This window comes from Bos taurus, chromosome 21 (genome assembly GCF_002263795.3).
Source record: "Bos taurus isolate L1 Dominette 01449 registration number 42190680 breed Hereford chromosome 21, ARS-UCD2.0, whole genome shotgun sequence".
Classification (NCBI taxonomy): domain Eukaryota; kingdom Metazoa; phylum Chordata; class Mammalia; order Artiodactyla; family Bovidae; genus Bos; species Bos taurus.
The window spans coordinates 61,554,664-61,576,388 of record NC_037348.1 but is presented as its reverse complement, the minus strand read 5'-3'; the positions used below and the strand labels follow the sequence as shown (position 1 = coordinate 61,576,388).

At 47.7% G+C, this 21,725-nt stretch overlaps 1 long non-coding RNA gene across 3 annotated transcripts; it reads left to right on the top strand.

The window, feature by feature from the left end:
* The first annotated feature begins 8,535 nt into the window (after positions 1 to 8,535).
* On the top strand, positions 8,536 to 16,434 carry LOC112443165 (uncharacterized). Of its 3 annotated transcripts, XR_009492211.1 has the most exons (4): positions 8,536 to 8,691; positions 12,047 to 12,446; positions 14,327 to 14,561; positions 15,004 to 16,434. It is a non-coding gene; the product is annotated as an uncharacterized lncRNA (long non-coding RNA). The 3 variants fall into 3 exon arrangements; XR_009492212.1 differs by lacking the exon at positions 15,004 to 16,434 and having other exon boundaries at positions 8,537 to 9,050; positions 14,327 to 14,598; XR_003031466.2 differs by lacking the exon at positions 15,004 to 16,434 and having other exon boundaries at positions 8,538 to 8,691; positions 14,327 to 14,598.
* The last annotated feature ends 5,291 nt before the right edge of the window (positions 16,435 to 21,725 follow it).

Genomic DNA, 21,725 nt, shown 5'->3' with positions numbered 1-21,725 from the left:
GAGACCATTCTAGACTATCCAGTGGACCCTAAATCCCATGACAAGTCGTTAGAAAAGATGCTCAGAGGAGAGATGCAGAGGAGAAGGCCATGTGAAGACAGAGAGAGAGACTGAAGTGATGCTGCCACAAGCCAAGCAGTGCCAGGAGCCTGCAGAAGTTGGAAGAGACCAGGAAGGATTCTTTCTTAGAGCCTTCGGTGGGAACATGGCTCAGCGGACACCTTGCTGTTAGGCTTCTGCCTCTAGAACTGGTAGAGAATACAATTCTGTTTCCCCACCAGCCCCTGGAAACTATACGAGTCTCTCTGGGCAGAAAAGGGATTTTGCCATTTTAGGAGCTCAGGGCTGTCCCTGGTGGTGCCTGGGAGGGTCTTCGATGGGCGCAGAGAGACAGGGAAGTGGTGACCAGCAGACCCGCGACACCGGGGCGATGCCCCCACGTCTGAGTAGCTGCAGCATGTTTCAGGAACCTCAAAGGGGCTCTGAAAGAAGAACAGGGAAGCAAGAAAGAGAGATGAAATCTGTGCACCCAGATGTGTGAGCAGAAATCCTTGCAGCTTTGCGTATAGTGGTGAAAAACTGGGAACATGCTAAATGTCCAGTTCTGGGGGCCTGGTAAAAAAAGCCTTGTACAACCACTTAAATGATTGTGAGGATTCATGGTAGTTGCTATGGACAAGATTCCACAACATACATTGGAATGAAAAAAGTCAGTTACAAACAGTAACAGCAGGTACAGTGTGATCCCATGCCTGGCTTATCTAAGTGTACATTCTACTTCAAGACAGAAAAGCTGCTAGTGAGATTACCAGAAGATGGGGGGACAATGGGCAATCTTTGCTTTTATTGTTTTTTTCTCTTTTCCCACCATTCCTGATTTTTTTTTCTACAGTGGAATTTATGACTGCATGATATTTTAAGGCTTGGTTTTTTATAAGATTCCGTGGTGGAATTGAATATAATCTTCTAAAGTGAAGTCCTTAATACAAAATCATCAGTAAAGTTATCTTCCTGCCTTAAAAAAAGCCTTCAATACCCCTGGAGGGGATGTGAATTAGTTCAGTCCTTTCAGAGAACAATCAGGCAGAATCTATTAAAACCAAAACCACACGCACCCTTGGATCCAGCAATTTCCCTCCCAGGCATCTATCTTAGAGAAGTTCTCAAACACCCACACAGGTACCTTGCAGAGTACATCCATTGAAACGTTGCTTACAAGAGCAAAAATGTGGAAGTGAGCTAAATACTTATCACAGAAGGAGAGTTCAAAAAAGGATGTGCGTTGCTCTTGTGGAACACTCCCTAACCATCAGAAGGAATGAGACAGATTCCTCTATAGCGACCTAGGAGGATTTCTAAGATGTAGTTAAGGGAGAAGAAAAAGCAGATTGCAGATAAATAGGTAAAGAAGAGGTGGCATATATACACCATGGAATACAATTAAGCCACAAAAAAGAATGAAATAGTGTCACTTGCAACAACATGGATGGACTTAAAGAAGATCATATGCAGTGAAGTCAATCAGAAAGAGGAAGACATGTCGTGTGATGTCACTTATATGTGGAGTCTCATGCGACACTGATGAACTTGTCTACAAAACAGAAGCAGAGCCACAGACACAGAGAGCAGAGCTGTGGCTGCCGGGGGAGGAGGGGGGAGGGACGGGGTGGAGTCTGGGGTTAGCAGATGTAAATGTTATATGAATAGAATGGATGAGCAAAAGGAACTACTGCATTCCACAGGGAGCTAGATTCATGTGACAAACCATGGAAAACAATATAAAAAAGAATGTGCGTGTGTATATATATATGTACATACATGCTGAGCACTGAAGAATTGATAGTTTCAAATTGTGGTGCTGGAGAAGACTCTTGAGGATCACTGGGACTATAAGCAGATCCAACCAGTCAATCCTAAAGGAAATCAATCCTGAATATTCACTGGAAGGACTGAGGCTGAAGCTGAAGCTCCGATACTTCGGCCACCGGATGGAAAGAGCTGACTCATTGGAAAAGACCCTGATGCTGGGAAAGACTGAAGGCGGGAGGAGAAGGGGATGACAGAGGACAAGATGGTTGGATGGCATCACTGACTCAATGGACATGAATTTGAACAAACTTCAGGAGAGAGTGGAGGATGGAGAAGCCTGCAGTCCATGGCTTCACACAGAGTTGAACATGACTTAGCAACTAAACAACAAGACTTAGCAACTTACCAACAAGTGGTAATAGGTTCTTTACCACTTGAGCCACTGGGGAGTGAGCAGTGGTAAAGAATTCGCCTGCCAGTGCAGGAGACGCAGGAGATGGAGGTTCAGTCCCTAGATGGAGAAGATTCCCTGGAAGAGGAAATGGCAACCCACTCCAGTATTCTTGCCTGGGAAATCCCATGGACAGAGGAGCCTGGAGGGCTATACTCCATTGGATCACAAAGAGTCAGGCAAGACTTGGTGACTGAGTGCAGATCTTTCAGGATGATTCCCATCACAGGGTCCTTAATCACATGCACATCGTGCTTCAGATGTTGTCACACTGTGTGTAGATGGGGAGAGGGAGGTGAGTGACTGTGACAAGGAGCCTTTTGCTATCTCTAGGTATATAGAGTTTGAATAATATACATTAAGAATGCAGCCATGTTTTGTTTATTAAAATAAATAGGCTGAATGAATAAAGAAATTGGAAAGCTTTCATGCACTGAAGTTGAAGGCTGCGGGCAGGTGCCCTGCCTGTCAATCCCCTGTGGTGAAGTGTGCCCACCTCACCTCCTCTCCCTGCTTCTTTCTCTTTCCCAACTGTCCTGCCAGGGTGTTTGGATACAACATTGTCTCGAAGTCCTTTTAGCCTCCTGGTGGCTCAGATGGTAAAGAATCTTCCTGCAATGCGGGAGACCTGGGTTTGATCCCTGGGTTGGGAAGATCCCTTGGAGAAGTGAATGACAACCCACTCCAGTATTCTTGCCTGGAGAATCCCATGGACAGAGAAGCCTGGTGGGCTACAGTCCATGGGGGTCACAAAGAGTCGGACATGACTGAGTGACTAACACTTTCACTTTCAGCTCCAAGAGCCCCCAGTTCTCTGTTTGCAGCCACAGAAGAGATTATTTTCCCTTCCAATGGATGGAACTTGAAGGTCATTGCATTGGGACCCAACATGTTACTCTGTTTGCGAAGTGAGAAGAAAAAAAAAAATCAACCCCCTTCCCCCATGGGACTTCTAGAGCCCACCCAAGCCCTAAGCCCCTCAACTGTCTCTTCGGCAGAAAGAATACTGCTGACCCCCAGCAGACTTTAAAAATAGAGGATATGCAAAGAGATTTTCTGAGACTTTGGGAGGGATTTTTTTAGTACCCTGCTCTGTAATAGCCAGAAGGTGTTTAATAAACATGATATGCAGCAGTTGCTAAGAGAATCTGATTTATGTACCGAGGCGATGCCGAGCAACTGCACATCGGGGTTGTGCCCTTTTCTTTGACTGTGAATCCTGATATTCTGATGGAAGCAATTGGGCTGAACTTTATTTATAATCAGCTTACAGCATGGATAGCTGTATTGTAAGTGCTTCTCAAATTACATAGCAAATCTTGTTGTCTCCTTAGGCAAATAAGAAGCCCACATCATAAGCTTTAATTGTAATACAGGTCACTGTCAAGGGTAAAATATTTTCCAAACCCTTCTGATGAGTGGAAGCGTCTATGACAGAAGCAGGGGCTGGGGCCACAGTCCCAGCTCCTGAGGACAGCTCAGAAGGCATCCAATAAATAAATTGACATTAGGGAAAATCTCATTATGGAAAAAAAATTTAATTTTTCTACATTTGTGTTGAAGAGATCACCAAGAAGCACAGATCCCTGGGTCTAAGAAGCTTCTCTCCAAAATGAGTTAGAGCTAAACTCCAGAAAATGCGAGACAGAGAAGACGCCTTGCTTCATTGGCTCAGAGGGAAATCAGAGCAGATGGGAAGGACCAGTTTCCCAGATATACACACAGGACACAGGACGAGGCTTTGAGAGCTTCTCCCTTTGCTAAGGCTGCCCATCAGACCACAATTACCATGGTGTGATTCCTGAACTGTATGTCTGAAATTCCTCTCCAAAGGAGGAGCCACAGAAAGGATCCCAGAGGAAACAAAATTCCCTTTCTGAAACATTCTCATCATTCATAATTAAAACGCGATGGATCCAAATCAAAAGAGCTAGTATTTTTTGGTCCCCTTTTTTAAAATCTCTCTGTCACTTGGGCTTTTCCCTGTGCAGAAAAATCAGCCGTAAGTGACTTCAGATCAACCATTCTTAACTGAGGTTTGTGTTAGGATGAGGGACAAGTGGATCATTCCAGATGTCATGTACATCCTGGGAAATTCCTAATATGGTCAACAACAGCAAAGTAGGTAGATGACAGATAGATGGTAAATGATAGATAGACAAATAAACATCATAGATAGATGAGAGATACATGGATAAAGAATCTGTCTGCAAAGAAGTAGATTTGGCTTCGATCCCAAAGATCAGGAAGATCCTCTGGAGAAGGGAATGGCTACCCACTCCAGTATGCTTGCCTGGAGAACTCCACGGACAGAGGAGCCTGGCAGGCTACAGTCCATAGGGTCACAAAGAGTCGGACATGACTGAGTGACTAACTACTACATAGATAGACAAATAGACATGATGGTAGATGATGGATACATAGATAATAGGTATGATGGACAGATGATAGGTAGATAGATAAATAGGATAGATGAATAGACGGTAGGGACATGGGTATGATAGACAGATGATAAATAGAGACAGAGATAAATAGAATCTCCTCTCTCTGTGCCCTTTTCTCCACCTCCAAGTGTCCATTTCTCTCTTTTTTTAACCTCAAAAGTTCAGGCACCTTTCCCCCCACCAGTCCCAGCTGGCCCCAGTGCTGCTGCCATGTCTATGCGCCCCTGGTTGGTATTTGTGAATAAATTTATATGAGAGAAAGAGAGATATTCCCCACTCATTTGCAGTGCTCTCCAGCAGCACAGAATCCATTCATTCTTTTGGTTCATTCTGCAGATCTTTATTGAGCGTCTCATATATTATGCACTGGCTTCCCTGGTGGCTCAGACGGTAAAGAATCTGCCTGCAATGCGAGAGATCCGGGTTCGATCCCTGGGTCCGGAATATCCCCTGGAGAAGGAAATGGCAACCCACTCCAGTATTCTTGCCTGGAGAATCCCATGGACGGAGGATTCCGGGGGGCTACAATCCATTGAGTGCAAAGAGTGGGACACAACTGAACAACCAACATTTTCACTTTAATATATGCCAGGCGTACCTACCAGGTGCTGGAAATACAAAAGTGACTGAGACAGAGAGGATCTAATTGACAGTTTCACGAAGAGAGATAAAAGCGAAAGAAGAATCTAAGTATGAACTGGAATGATTGCCGGGCAGTAAGCGTTGTTAAGAGAAACAACAGTGTTAAGAGGACCAGCTGTGATCCGGGAAAGTCTCCTGCTGACCTGGCAGTCGAGGACCTTGTCCAGCACACACAGGGTGAGAGCTCTCAGGAGGGATGGAAAGGCGGTAACATGCAGACAGACGGCTCATGCTGCCTTGGGCTTCGCAGTTTACAGAAAGAAGAGATGTGCACACTCTCCTTTCATCCTTTCTAAACCCTGGGGCTCAGGGGAGCGACACAGACGAGAGGATTGTGCCCCTTTTACAGATGACGAAAAGGAAGCCCAGAGGGTTACAGACCTGTTGGAGATCACTAGAGAGTGAGCAGTGGCTCTGCCCCAAGTCTTCTATCTTATTCTTGAAGTCAACACAACCAGGATTAGCCCAGGGCAAGGTCACTCTCAGAACTAGGGAAGTAGAAAAAGGTGACCCTTTCTCTGGGCAGATCCAGCCCAACTTCACCAGCTGAACATGGCTGGTTGTCAGCACCTCTCACCATCCCCACCCTATGCCCCCCACCTGCTGGGTACCCTTGTGCAGTGACCAGCCTGCACCACTGCACAGGGCAGTCCTGGACATGAGGGCCCTTTCTGATATCTATTCCTTTCCACACAAGATGTCATTTGCCTTTCCCACCCGCTTCCCACCCCATCTTCCACTCTGCTCCACACTCACTAGGCTCCTCCATGCCATTGGACCTATGAAAACTTGTTTCTCTTGCTTCTTCTGACTTTTGATTTCTTCTCAGGCTCTTAATGTTCTTGATTCAGATCTGAGACACCTGTCTCTTCCTCTGTGATGCCTCCCCGACTTCCCCCCTCCAAAAGCCCTTTCTCAGATCCCCCTACAGCCTCTCTGACTTCCCTTTCTTCCAATGTCCACTCAGACATCAGAGTCATCTTTAAAAGATGCAAGTCACATTATAGCACTCTCTTGCCTAAAAACCACTCCAAAGCTTCCCCTGGTTCTTAAGACACAGAAAATCCTCACGTGGCCTCCAAGAACATGCTTCAGGTGGCCTTCACTTCCCCCACATCCTCACCTGACGCCACTCTTTCCCTCTTCTGAACTTTGTCTTGTTTCTTGAATTCACAGCTTCCTCCTGCCCCCAAGACCTTTGCACTTGCTGTTCCCTTTAAAATGTGGTGGGTAGTCTCTCATAGTAATAGCTGACACTTAATAAATAACGTATGTTCCCGACTTCAATCTACAATCTTTTCATGTATTTACTCATTTAATCCCCACAGCGACCCCATGAGAGAAATACCATTAGGATTCCCACTTTAAAGACCCAGACTGGGAGGCCCCAAGATTCTAAACGCTTTGCTTGGAGACTCACAGCTAATTAGAGCAAGGATGGTGGTCCAGGTCAGTGTGACTTCGGAGTCCACAGACAGTCAACATACTGGTGCTGTGTCAAGCTTTCTCGTTACAACAGAGCGTGCACAGTCTCGCCTTATTTGGTAGGTCTGACACTGAGGAAGAGTACCCGAAACATACTCAGTATGTTCAGTCAATGTTGAAAGTGCAAATCCAAGAGCCAGAGTCACTAGGGGACCACCTAGAACCCCTCTAGGCCGTTCTAGAATCCTCTTCTGCTCGCAGGGACTGGGATGTGAATGATCATGGCGCTGGTTTCCTATGCTGCTGTAACAAATTACCACTATCTCAGTGGTTTAAAACAACATGCTAGGGACTTCCCTGGTGGCCCAGTGGTTAAGAATCCTCCTCTTAATGCAGGGGACTCAGAGTCAATCCTCGGTTGGGGAACTAAGATCCCACATGCTGGGGGGCATCTGTGTCCTTGAATCACAACAAGAGAGAAGCCCACAACTAATCATAACTAAGACTTGATACAGCCAAAAATAAATAATTTTTAAAAATAATAAGGTAGGCCAGAAACTTAAAAAAAAGAAACAACATATTAGTCACTTACTGTTCTGGAGGTCAGAAGCCCAGGGTCAGCGTCCATTGTCCGCAGGACCGAGCGCCCTCTGGAGGCTCTGGAGGGACATCTACAGCCTGGTCTTTTCCAGTTTCTAGAGCAGCCTGGTTTACATTCCTTGGCTCCTGGCTCCCTTCCTCCACCTTCAAAGCCAAGTATGTAGCATCTTGCTTTAGTCATCACGCTGCCCTCTTCAGCGTCAAATCCACTCCTGCCTCCCTCTGTAAGGACCCTCCTGATTACAGGGAGGATCACCCGGATAGTCCAGAAGCCTCTCCCCATTTCAGGATTCTGAAGTTGATCACCTCTACAACACACCCTTTGCCATTTGAGCTGACACCGTCACAGACTCCAGGAATTCAGTCCTGGATATTTTTGTGGCTGTTATTCAGCCAATTGCCATCATGAGAGCTGAAAACAAAGAGCTAATAATCGTCATCTCCTGAGCCTGACACGTGGAGCCTTGCACACCTGCTCCCATCTGATCTTTTTGTTCAGTTGTTCAGTTCTGTCGAACTCTCTGAGATTGCATGGACTGCAGCACATCAGGCTTCCCTGTCCTTCACCATCTCCTGGAGCTTGCTCAAACTCATGTCCATTGAGTCAGTGATGCCATCCAACTATCTTATCCTCTGTCATCCCCTTCTCTTCCTGCTTCAGTCTTTCCCAGCATCAGGGTCTTTTCCAACAAGTTGACTCTTCACATCAGGTGGCCAAAGTTTTGGAGCTTCAGCTTCAGCATGAGTCCTTCCAGTGAATATTCAGGGTTGATTTCCTTTAGGATTGACTGGTTTGATCTCCTTGCAGCCCAAGGGACTCCCAAGACCTTGAAACAGTGCTATGAGACAGATGCTGAGATGGACACTCTTACTAGTAAGTGTCAGAAGCAGGCTTCAAATCCAGGTCTTTAGGACTCAGAGCCACCTATACAACAAATCACAGGGTGCCTCCAAGGTCCACAGTCACCCCACTAGAAGAGGCAGCAGAGCAAGCAGCTTTGAAGTGAGTGTGGCCAGGCAGCTTCACGGAAAATCTCATAAAGGGCTCCAGAAAGATGCTCCCTGGCCATCTCAGAATTGGTGGTGACCCCTCACTGCTGGACACGGCACCAACCTGGCCCCGCCCCACATCCCCTTCATGCAGTGCCCACAGCTTTATGACCTCACGCCCCACAGGCCTCTGTTACCATGGGCTGCTCCAACCCTGGAGAGCTGCAGCTCGATAATGTATTATTTACTTTGTTGCCTTATTGTGGAAGTTGGCAGTTATTATTTGCTACTTTGTATAATGGCCTTCTAATGCACACATGGCTGAATGAGGTAATGATATATCGCCACCACCGGTCAGGAGCCCAGTTCCTTCATCCTGCTAAGTAGGCCAACCGTTTAAGTCCAGGACCCGTGAGTTCCTTTTCCGTGGAGCAACTGGGGGAGTGGGTGTCACTGACAGCAGGCTGGGGTGAGCAGGGCCTTCAGGATCTGAAACATGGGGATGCTACCCCTTCGCTCCACCTGGAGGGTAGAGAACACGTGGCGAGGGGCTGAACAACAGCCCTGGAGACATTCACATCCTGACCCCCAGAACCTGCAGCTCTATCACCTTACACAGCAGAAGGGACTCTGCAGGTGGTGACCGAGTTAAGAATCTTGAGATGGAGAGATGATCCCGGGTTATTCAGGTGGGTCCTAGTGAGATCACAACATCCTTATAGAGGGAGGCAGGAGGGTTAGAGGAGAGAGAGGGAAAAGGTGATGTGAGGACAGAGCAGAGAGATCTGATAATGTTACATGTCTGGCTTTAAAGACTAAAGAAGGGGCCGCAAGCCAAGGGATCCAGGTGGTCTCTAGAAAGTGGAAAAGGCAAGACCCGAGTCTCCCTAGAGCCTCCACGAGGAGCTCGCCCTGCTGACTTTCACCTTGTGCCCAGCTGCTGACTTAGAGAACCGTTAAGGGGGTCAATGTGTGTTGTTCAAAGTCAGTGCAGATTGTGCTAGCAACCTGGGCAACTCATGCATCATACATACACGGGCTTCTGGCTAACAGCGTGTGGCACATGGCAGCAAAGGCTGCCGCAGCAGTGAGATACACTCAGGCACAGGTGACACGGGGGCAGGATCGATGGGAAGCCTACATGGTGACCTTCGAGTGTGGACACAGTATCCACTCTCATGGAGACCATACTGGCAGAACCCAGGCTGGATTCCTAAGCCGTGGCCAAATGGGATTGGCAGGCAAACAAAACCCACTGAAAACACAGATCTCCATTATGACTCTCCTGCCAAGCTTTTAAAAAAAATGTATTTGTTATTTATTTTGGCTGTGCTAGATCTTCATTGCAGTGTGTGGGCTTCTCTAGCCGTGGCTTGCCAGCTTAGTTGTGGTATGTGGGATCTTAATTCCCTGACCAGGGATTGAACCCATGCTCCCTGCATTGGGAGCACAGAGTCAGCCGCTGGACCACCAGGGAAGTCTCCTACGAAGCTTCTCGCTAGGGAGATGGATAACCACTTGCTCATAGACTCACATGCTTTGCAGACATCAAAGTTCCCATGCCAGCCAGACTCCACATTAGGCAAAGAAGGTTTTATAACCCCCTTAACAGATAAGGAAAGCGAGGCTGGGGAAGGTGAGGATACTGGGGGAGCTGGGACTCCTCGGCTCCCTCAACCCTTTGCAACACAGAGCTGGGATGTGCTGGGCATGTTTCTCTCCTCTCACAGGGATTCTACTCCACCCTGTCAGGCAGCAGGAAAAAAAGGAGTCAAGAGTTCAAACCATTCTCCAATTTGATAATCAGCTCCTGCATAATCAATTTCTCTTCCGTATGAGCTAGAGGTTGGGCGTGCGTGTGTGCCAAGTCACTTCAGTTGTGTCCGACTCTTTGCAACCCTGTGGGCTGTAGCCCGCCAGGCTCCTCTGTCCTGGGGATTCTCCAGGCAAGAATACTGGAGTGGGTTGCCATGCCCTCCTCCAGGAGATCTTCCCAACCCAGGGATCGAACCCATGCCTCCTGTGGCTCCTGCAATTGCAAGCAGATTCTTTACCGCCGAGCCACCAGGGAAGCCCTAGAGGTTGGGAGGCAAGTGCTTTTTCCTTTCCCAACTAGTATCTGGTCTCTGGTCAGCCAGTCAGTCTCCAGACATAACTGAACACCTCCCCCAAACATGCACGTGCTCTAATCGGGAGTCAGGGTCAAGTTCCCAGCCCTGAGGACTTTTAGCATCTGCAATCTGAGCTGACCAAAGGCCAGGAGAGCCAGAATCCAGGAACTTGGGGTCACTCTCTTATCACTCCTTCTTTCATGGGTTCTTTGGGGGTACAAACAGAAGAAGAAAAAGCTTAAAGCAGACATGACCCATAAAGAAATGAGCCAGGGCTCACCATGGTAACACAGTATGTCAGGGAAGAGCCTCCCCTTTACTGGTGGGATTGTCCTGTGAAAGTCATGCTCCTAAATGCATCTCTGATAGCCCCGTAACAAGCCTGTGTTCCAGCCACAGGGCCCATCCTCCCCTGGAGGTTGCTGGTGTGGCATGTGGTCATTGAGTTGTTAAGGTTAAACTGTGGGTTGACATCCATCCCCATGTTTCATCACACATATATGCCTTGAGAATGTAGTCACTTTCTCGTGTGTGAGAACCAAGCATGACTGAGACACATATCCCCAGTAGTCCAGGAGCTCAGACCCTTTTGGGGGAAATTGACAGCAACAGAAGCGCAGGATGCGAGTTCAATGCCAGGCAGGGCTCAAAGGGCAGAACGTGGAAGCAGACCCACCCTGCTGGAGAGGCTTCCTGGGAAATGAGATCCCTGGGCCCAGTCCTCAAAGACAAGTAGGGGCTCATCAGACCAAGAGGTTGGAGAGGTTGCTTCCATTCATGAGAAGTAAGAGAGGAACTATGTAGCACAAGGAACTCTGCTCAATGTTAAGTGGCAGCCTGGATGGGAAGGGGGTTTGGGGGAGAATGGATACATGTAAATGTATGGCTGAGTCCCTTCTCTGTTCACCTGAAACCATCACAGCATTGTTAATTGGCTATACTCCAATATAAAATAAAAAGCTAAAAAAAAATAAAAGAAGAAGAGAGAGAGGAAATAAAGCATACTCAGTTACCTGGAAAGAACACTTCCTGGCTGAATAAATGGACAACTTGCAACTTCAGACACAGGGGAGGCCTCTTAAAGATGCCTTGTGGTTTGGACAAGACCTGGCTCTTTGCACAAGAGCTGGTGTTAATTGAGTCCACTATGGTGACAAGCCTTGACTGGACTTTGGGACCATGGCGATGGCCCAGGCACCGTCAACCCCAGTAAGAGTGTGATGTGGTGGGAGGGCAGACCGGCAGGAGGACAGGCACCTCATTATTCTGGGTGCTTGCAGGGGGCACATGCTGTTCACCTGCCCAAGTCCCTTCTCCGGGAGGCCATCCGTGCCCAAGGCTGGGTCAGATTTTCCAAGAGGAAGAGCTCCCAGGTGACCACCATGGTCATGGCGGCCAGAACTGGCCTCACAGATGGTGACTCTCAATATCCAAATGGTGTGTTGATTCCCCCACCATGCCTACACCCCATTCAAGCCTCACAGATTTCTCTTTTCAATATCAAAACAATAATAATTACTACCACCCCTGTCATTGAAACTAGTAATCCTTACTAAATGCTTACTCTGTGGCAGGCACCCTGCTGAGGACTTTATCTCAGTGAATTTTCACACAGCACTTGGGAGACAAGTAGCATTATGTCCATTTTGTAGAAGAAGCGACTGAGTTTCAGTGAATTTACCATCTGACTCAAAATCGACAGCCAGTGTCTGAATCGGGACTCAAAGCCAAACCTGCCAGGAGTGTTGCATGAGGGTCAGTGAAGTCATAGCCCAAAGAACTCAAGCAGCAAAATCACGTGGACTTCCTGTTTAAAACCCAGAATCCCGGACCAGTCTCAGACCTAAAGAATCAGAAAGTGGAGTTTCAGACGTGAGAAGCATCCGTATCTGTGGGGAACAGCCCACACCCTCCCACCGTGTCATCCTGAGGCAGACTGAAGTCTGAGGACCACTTTGCTTCTGTCTATAACAAGTAAGTCACCTTCTCCACTATGAATTCACGTCACCCCTCACACAGGAGGACACTGCCCTCCTCTCATTCCCACCCTGAATCATCAGGCCATGCTGGGTGGTTCTTTTTCCAGAAGATGGACCAGGTTTTGCACTAAGCAGTCCACATGTGTGATCACCAGGATGGTCTAGGTTCTACTGCTGTAATAAGCAACCTCAAAATCTCAGCTGACCAATGGGATACATTTAATGGAAAATGCTAGAGGATCTCTCCTGCTGCTGCTGCTAAGTCGCTTCAGTCGTGTCCGACTCTGTGCGACCCCATAGACGGCAGCCCACCAGGCTCCCCCGTCCCTGGGATTCTCTGGGCAAGAACACTGGAGTGGGTTGCCATTTCCTTCTCCAATGCATGAAAGTGAAAAGTGAAAGTGAAGTTGCTCAGACCTGTCCGACTCTTAGCGACCCCATGGACTGCAGCCTACCAGGCTCCTCCATCCATGGGATTTTCCAGGCAAGAGTACTGGAGTGGGTTGCCATTGCCTTCTCCGAGAGGATCTCTCCACGAGCCATTAAATGCTTCAGATAGGAAGTGATGCCTGTCACTTCCTCTTGCAGCCTATTGGTCAGGACAGGTCATGTGGCCTCTCCAGCCACAGGAAGAAGGAAGTGGGGCCCTTCCATGTGCCAGAGAGGGAAGAGAGCTGGAGGAGGGCATGTCCAGTTAAGTCATTGCTCTCATGAATAGCTGTGAGTTCACAGATTTGTGATTTGGGGCAACCTTTGTCCTCAGAAAGGGGAGTCTCAGGAGAAGCATGGGAAGGAGCCTCATTTTGTTCCTTTTGGGCCAGAAAGAGTGGATTTCAAGGGCAGGGGAAACCAAATAAGAGGCAGACTGGTGCCTGGGAAGCAGGGCTGAGCCTGGGCAAGTTTATCTTGCTCTGTTGCTCACTCTGGACCTCGAGTGAGTCACCTTAGCTCCTGAGCCCCCTCTCCTCACCTCCGGGGAGGGGGCAGGTTGCAGGGGAAGGAGGCCTGGCAGCTCTGATGCCCCACGATTCTAGAACAGACTGTGCCCTCTGACCTCAGGCCCACCTCCCAATCCCTGGATGTGGAGGAGGTTTTCCACCCCAGGGACCCCGATAGGAGAAGCAGCTCGAGAAGGTTGCAGGGTGGGAGATGGCTATCGACCCACGCACAGGCCGGCTCAGCCCGCGCTGATGGAGGTGATAGGGGACCTCTCCACACCTGGCTCTGAGCATCCAGACAGGAGTGGCCCGAGCGACAGGGAAGCCACTTCTCTCGCAGGTCCATGTCCTGGGGTGCCATGGCAACTTTTTGGGGGGGGCCTTCAGAAATACCTACAGAAAGGTCAAGGTGGGGACCCCCAAAACTTTATTTATCTATTTATTTTTGGCTGTGCTGGGTCTTCATTGCTGCGCAGACTTCATCTAGTCATGGTGAGCAGGGGCTACTCTCTGGTGGCCGTGCTTGGGCTTCTCACTGCGGTGGCTTCTTTTGTTGCTGAGCCCAGGCTCTAGGGCAGGTGGGCTTCAGTAGTCGTGGCTCCTGGGCTCTGAAGCACAGGCTCAATAGTTGTGGTGCATGGGCTTAGTTGCTCCACGGCGTGTGGGACCTCCCTGGATCAGGGATTGAACCCATGTGTCCAGCATCAGCAGGTGGCTTCTTTAACACTGAGCCACCAGGGAAGCCCAGAACTTTAACTCTTAAAAGAAAAAAAAAAATGTCCAACAGACTGTATCCAGGTGAGTCCCACATGCCTCAGGGACCTGACAGGTCTGGAAGTTGGAGACAGACTCCTCCCTGGCTCCTTCAGGAGCCTCAGCCCCTCCCCAGGGCAAAGTCCCCCACCCACTTGCATCTGCATCCTTGTTCCCTTTGCAGGACTCAGCTACAGGCCACCAGGAAAGTTCCAGAAGGCCAGGAAGACAAGTTCATGTGGCAAGTTTCATCCCCCACATTCCATCTTCGCTTCAGTCCTAGACTGGGAGAATGCAGATGTGCAGGAAAATGTAACTTACTCTGTTGTCTGTAACTGCTTTCATCTCGCCTTCCAGCCTCTAGTCCTGTGATGGCAGAAACGCTGATTTTTCCAATGGAGTTGCTCTGTGGCAGGCAGGTGAGAGCTGAGCCTCTTTCAGGGCTTCTTGATTTGCAGGGATCCTTTCTTCTTCCTTCCCCAGATGGAGTCTGCGGCCAAGGGGTCCAGCTGGCACTGCCGGAGGCTCCAGCTGACCTCCAGTTCGGGCGTTACTCACCCCGTGGACCACAGGTCGCAGCCCTGGTCCCGTCAGCGTCCCCACGGATAGCGTGGCTGTCGGGCCTCTGGGCCTCCCACTTTGGCAGTGTGTTCTGGTCCCAAGGTCCCATGTGGTCTCCTCCTCCAGACCCAGGTCACCTCTGGTGACCTTCTGGGCCTCCCAGGGCCTGCTGACTCTCAGTTGCTTTCTCTGCATCTTGCCAGAGGGGGCAGGTCAGAGAACGTGCCTTGGGCCCGCCATACTGGAATTCCTCTCTCATCCATCTCCACTTCCCACTTCTGTATCTGCCTGGTGTTTCAGTGGGAGCCTCCACGCTGAGCCTGGAGAAGCATTGAATGAGGATCCAGTCCAGAGACTTGACCCTGGGATTCTGAGGGACCCTTCCCTTCCTCTCGGCCAGGACTCGGGTCCCCAGCCTGAATGTCCTCCCTTCCTCTGCGGCGGGCACCGCCCTCCTTCCTACCTTATCATCGACTCGACAATCAGTCCTCCACACTTTGGTTCTCGAGATGCAAAAACCCAGCTCTGAAGGTGTTCTGAGGAAATGGCTTTTCTCTGTGGAAAGCCTGGCTTTCGAGAACATTGCCTCACAACGGGTTTTTATTTTTAAAAGCCAGTTGAAGCACAAAGTAAAGCAAATCTTTGTTCTAGTCAGTATCGGCCCTCCCTTCCCTTGAGTGAAAGTCTCATGGCCTCGTCTGAAAGTACAAGGGTCCCGGGAGGTGGGAGGAGAGTCTGAATCTCTGAGAAAAGACAAGTGACGCGTCAAAGTACTACTATCCCACTTTCTGTTCTTTCCTCCCTCTCTCCCCTTCTCGCTCCATCTTTCCTTTCTTCCATCCTTAACTGGACTTTGGTTTATTTCCAACTATATCCCAGCCTCAGTCATGCTGCATTTTGGGGATGTGGTGCTGAGTAAAACCAGTTCTTGCCTTTGAGAGCTAGTAGTCTATAACAGAGAGAATAAGCTGGTGCTTATCAGTGGGGAGAGAGAGGGGGAAGATGCAATGAAAAGGGGGGTTATTATGGGATTATATGAAATCATGTATGTGAATTTTTGAAAACTGTAAAGCACTGTAAAATTCAAATAATCTTCTATAGAATGAGTGAGTAATAGTTGCTCAGTCATGCCTGACTCTTTGCAACCCCATGGACTGTAGCCTGGACTCCTCTGTCCATGGAATTCTCCAGGCAAGAGTATTGGAGTGGGTTGCCATTTCCTTCTCCAGGAGATCTTCCTGACCCAGGGATCCTGAATTGCAGGAGGGTCTTTACTATCTGAGCCACCAGGGAAGCCTACTATTAAGAGACATTTCTAAGTATAAAAACAAGTCAACTTAAGAGGTATCAGCAGGACTTTATCTTATAATCTATAGACAATACATTAGAATATGTAACGAATCCATATACCCAAGACAGAAGTAGCAATAAAGTTATAAATGACAGTCATCAATCAGATGAAATAATTTAGATGAAGCTTTTCTCTCTTGAAGAAATGGGGACTGGGCAAGTAGTCAGGAAGGAAATACAATGTGTTTTTAACTTTGTATGAAAAATAATGTTCAGTTCCACGTTGCTGAACATAGTTCTGTTTTTGCCAATAAATCCTCTACTTCAATTACTATCCAAATGCTTTATTGAAACTCCGCTTCTGGCCTTTGTTTTGGAATCTGTTGCTTTTGTTGCCACATCCTGATCGCTGTCCTCTGAAGCTCCTAATTCTTTCCCACTGTCCCCTGACCCCTCGGTTGCCCTCGTGCTGTCCCCTGAAGCCTTGATTGCCTTCCCGCTGTCCTCTGAAGTTGCCATATCCTTCCCGTGGACCTTCCAGCTCTGGTTGCTCCGTGACCACAGAAAGCAGCCCGCACCGTGCATCATGCCACTTTTCTGTACTTCTGTTCCTGGTGCAGTAGGGATATCAAAGCAAACACCCTGCTTTTCTTTGACAAAGACCATTCCCTTCACTTTGGAATCAATATCCTCCCCCAGCTGCTCTTTAAGTCCTTTCCAAGCATAACTAATGTTTGGCATTCCAATTGAGTACCACAAGATCATGGTCACAAAGTCCGCTTTGGAGCTGATCAACAAGCTCTGGTCTACTGATGTGGCACCAAAAATGTGGGCCAGGGTTTCCACATCTCCCTTCTCCTCAATCAGCATATATATTGGCATATATGCTCAATCAGCATATATCCATTGCTATTGGACAGAAGAGAGCGAGCTAGTAGTCTAGAGGGAGTAGGGTGGTCAGCTATCCTGGTTGTCTGGAGTAATAGTTGCTCAGTCGTGCCTGACTCTTTGCAACCCCATGGACTGTAGCCTGCCAGACTCCTCTGTCCGTGGAATTCTCCAGGCAAGAATACTAGCCTTTGAGGCAAATATTTTACTGTTACTGTTTTACAGGTGAGGAAATTAAATCTTAGAGGAATGAAGGGACCAGACCAACTGCACCAAGGCCGGGGATGCTGGCAGGCTGGGCCCAGGATGTCAGCCTCTTTGGTCTGAGTGGAAAGAGCTCTGAGTGCCATGCTAGGGAGTTTGGACTTGAAAGAGTGTTAACAAATGCTTCTGAGCAAGGTCAGGGTGGTAACATGATCAGTTGAAAAGCAAAAAAGACTGTTCAATTGGAGGGAAGGGGACACTGAGGAAGGAGGAGGTCCCAGGTCTCTGCATCAGAGCTCATGGGCTGGGGGAGGAATCAGAGCACCCAGTCCACTATTGAGTCCAGAAGCCCTGGAACTCACATCTGCAGAGGCTTTTTGCTGGTCTCCCCCATGTGTACTGAGCTCAGAGCATCTTTCCACTAGAGCAGGTTTAAGCCTAGATCCATCTGGCAACTTGAACTCAATACCCACGTTCAGTCATGCAAACAGCCCTTGGGACAAAGAGATGTGTATTTGCTTCCTGTTGCTGCTGTAACAAACTGTCACAAGCTCAGTGGCTTAAAACAACACGAGTGTTTTCTCTTACTGTTCTAGAGGTGAGCAGTCTAAAGTGGATTGGCACGGCTGGTTCCTTTCAGAGGCTGCAGGGAAGAATTCACTTCTTTGCTTTTTCTAGTGCCTTGCCAGTCGAATGTCATTACCAGTTCAATGGACCTGAATTTGAGCAAAGTCTGGGAGACAGTGAAGGACAGGGAAGCCTGGTATGCTGCAGTCCATGGGGGTCACAGAGAGTTGCACACGACTGAGTGACCGAACAATAGAGGTTGCCCTGGCTCACAGCCCCTTCCTCACGTCACTCTGACCTCTGCCTCCATTGTCAAGTCTCCTTTATCCCAAGGACCCCCGTGATTACATTGAGCCCATCCAGATAATCCAGGACAATCTTCCCACCTCAGGATCCTTAACTTAGTAGCATCTGCAAAGTTCCTTTGACCGTGGAAGGGAACATATTTATGGGTTTGGAAGATTAAGACATGGACATCATTGGTGGGGATGGGAGAGGGGATTATTCTGCTTCTGGTGAGGAGACAAAGACAAAACCTGGCTAAGGGTTTCTGGGAAGGCTCCGAGCCTGCTATCTATCGGTGTGCAAACATTCTGAGTGTTGTATGAATACTTAATTGGGCTACTATAATGGAGACCCAGGCCCTTATCAAGCAAAGAAGTTCTGTTCTAGGTAAACAGTTGGGGCATAAACAGTACAGGGCTGGATGGCAGCCTCACAGTGTCATGGGCAAGGCCTGCTCAAGCTTGTTGCTGTGCCCTCTTAGTGTGTTGCCCTTGACTGCATGGCCCAGGTGGTTTTCCATCACACCCAAATGCCAGCCAGCCAGAGAAGCAAAGGAAGAGGGGAGGGTCTGGCTTGCTCTTCAAAGGCCTGATATGGAAGTTAAACCCTCAATTTCTTCACATTCTCATGTGAACAGAGTCATGTGGCCACACCTAACTGCAAAGAAGGCCAAGAAATGCAGTTTTCATTCTCGGTGGCCAGGTGTACAGCAAAAATCCCATGACGGTGGACCACGGGGTCCATAGACATTGGGATGCAACAGTCAGTGTCTGCCACAAGCACCTACCTACTAAGTATATGGAATATGGCTGGGGTCCTAAGGACACAGCAGTAAGAAAGCCCTCAATCTTGAGGAGCCCTCAGACTTTCAGGGGAGACAAACATATAAACCAATAATTAGAGTTGTTCTAATTGATGCTTTCAAATTGTGGTGCTGGAGAAGACTTTTGAGAGTCCCTTGGACTGCAAGGAGATCAAACCAGTTAGTCTTAAAGGAAATCAACCCTGAATATTTGTTGAGAAGACTGAAGCTGAAGCTTAAGCTCCAGTATTTTGGGCACCTGATGTGAAGAGCTGATCATTGGAAAAGACCCTGATGCTGGGAAAGATTGAAAGCAAAAGGAGAAGAAGGTGGCCCTTGAAAGTGTCAGTTGCTCAGTCGTGTGCCACTCTTTGTGACCCCTGGGACTGCAGTCCACCAGATTCCTCTGTCCATGGGATTTCTCAGTCAAAAATACTGATGTGGGTTGCCATTTCCTCCTCCAGGAGATCTTCTCAACCCAGGGACTGAATCCAGATTTTTTGCATTGCAGGCAGATTCTTTACCAGCTGAGCCACCAGGGAAGCCCACCTTGGCCCATGGCCATGCTCAAAAACGTGGTCCTGAACCCAAAGAAGCTCTTCTCTGTTAGTGTGTAAGTGTGTGTGTGCACACATCCTGTGTGGCTTTTTGTCTCGCTCCTCCTTGGAACCCACCCCACCTCGGAACAAGCAAACCATAGCTCCCTAATGGGTCCAGAGACACTGGTTTTAAAGCAAGACAAAGTCATTCAGTGAGCAAAACTCTTCTTGTCTGATCACCATCACACTGGGGAGACACATCTTTGCTACTCTGAAAATGGAATGCCTCCGCTTAAATTAACCAAGTACACAGCGCCCACACTCATATGCACGCACACACACACACTCATGCCCAAATAGACAGTCTTTCAGAAATGAAGATGCAGATGAGAGACTCAAGGACAGGCCTTACTTGCCCTCTGTCAGTTTACAAGAGAATTTATTCCACATATTCATCCATGAATATTTAGCAAGGCAACAATAACATCCAATGACACCCATGAGATACACAACTCGGAGAGGCCTCTCCCAGGAACACGCACAATGCTTGATGTCAACGTTTTAACTGGACTGAATGTTTGAAATGCAAGCCTTAGCTTACAATCATTCTCCCCTCTCTCCCTCTCACTTTCTCTCTCTTTTTATTTGTGTACTCAGCCATTCCCCCATTTTTGATGCAAGCCATCAAGTAAATCCTGTACAATAAACAGCAGATCTGGTGGGGTATGAGGACAGCTCCCGAGGATTTGAGAAGTGCTCCTGAAACAAACAAATCTTCAGACGCTGCATTCTTTGTTTGTTTGTTTCAAGAAAACACACCCACATGCATTTGACAAAGGCGCTTCTAAGACTGGCTAACAAGATTTAACATTCGATAAAACAGCAAATTTTTTATAAGCCACTGTGGCCATCTGAATAGAGGCCCCCAAAGAGATCAGGTCCTAATTCCTGGGACCTGTGAATGGTGCCTTACAGGACAAAAGGAAGTGTTATGAAGTTAGAGATCATGCTTTAGGAAGATGATCCTGGCTTATTCATATGGGCCCTAAATGTAATCACTGAAGTCCTTATGGGATAGAAGCCGAAGAATACCTGTCTATAGGAAAAAGAGAAGGTCATGTGACGTTGGAAGCAAGGAGGAAAGGGTTGTGAGCCAAGAATTGCAGGCGGCTACCAGAAATTGCCAAAGGCAAGGAAACGTTCTCTCCTAGAACCTGAGAAGGAGTGAGCCCTGTCCATGCTATGACTTTTTACCCAGTGAAACTCACTGCAGACTTGTGGCTTCCAGAACTGTAAGAGAATACATGTGGGTTGTTTCAGTCTCTGTTTGTGGTCATTTGTTTCAACAGCAATAGGAACCTCATACGGTTCCAAAAGCTGCAAAGGCTGTCCCAGCCACGAGTGTTCCCAGCATCTCCTAAGGGGCTAATCCACAGTTCTGTCCACGAGGCTCCTTTGTCAACATGAGGGCACAAGAACCTGTGCGTGTCCCAAGGGTCTGGTGCTTGTGTGTGTTTTTAGGTCCTCTGTTTTCCTAATAATAAAGTCATTACAGACCCTTGGTAGAAAATTTAAGAGCTAAAGAAAAGTCAGAAGAACATAAAACAAAAAGAAAAATCAAAATTAACATAATAATCACCCATAACCCCTCTCTTCAGAAATGGTCTTCTTAATGGCAATGATCACAATTTCTAAGTTTATTTTCATGATTCTTTTCTTCACGTCGCTTCTTCTTTCACCCCTGCCCCAGGCAGTAAGGTCCATGAAGGCAGAAACCCGTCCTAATTTGTGTGCCGTATCTCTGGTGAAATGCGCAGTGCCTGATATACAGTAGGTGATCAATAAATGCAGTGCATGCTACTGTATATAAAACAGAAAAACAAGGGCCTTCTGCAGAGCACAAAGAATATCAGTATCTTGTAATAGCCTATCATGGAAAACAATCTAAAAAATATGTATTTATATATATGTATAACTAATCACTTTGCTGTACACCTGCAACTTTGTAAATCAACTATACATCAGTTAGAATAGATAAAAAATAAATGTGATGCACAGTCACTGAGTGAATAAGCCCTACTCACATTTTGGCACATTTCTTCCCAGTCTTCTCTGTGTGTGTGTATTGTCTGTTTTCACATGTTTGAGATTGTTCTGTGTCCACACGTTTTGGGCCTCCCTTCCTCACTTAATATTTTATCCTGAACAGGTTCCAAAGTCATTCTAGCCTTCAAAACTTTATTCGCAGCCTAATAGCCCATCATGTGATGTTCTTTTGTGAGCTTGCTTTCTTCTTTCTGTTATAAGTAATGAAGTCATGAACATCTTGGTGCAAACATCTTTATCTAATTTCTGATTACTTTCTTGAGATGAATTTCTAGGAGGGGGCATTACAGAACAGGGTGTATTATCACTGTTATAACTCACTATAGCTATCTGCCAATACC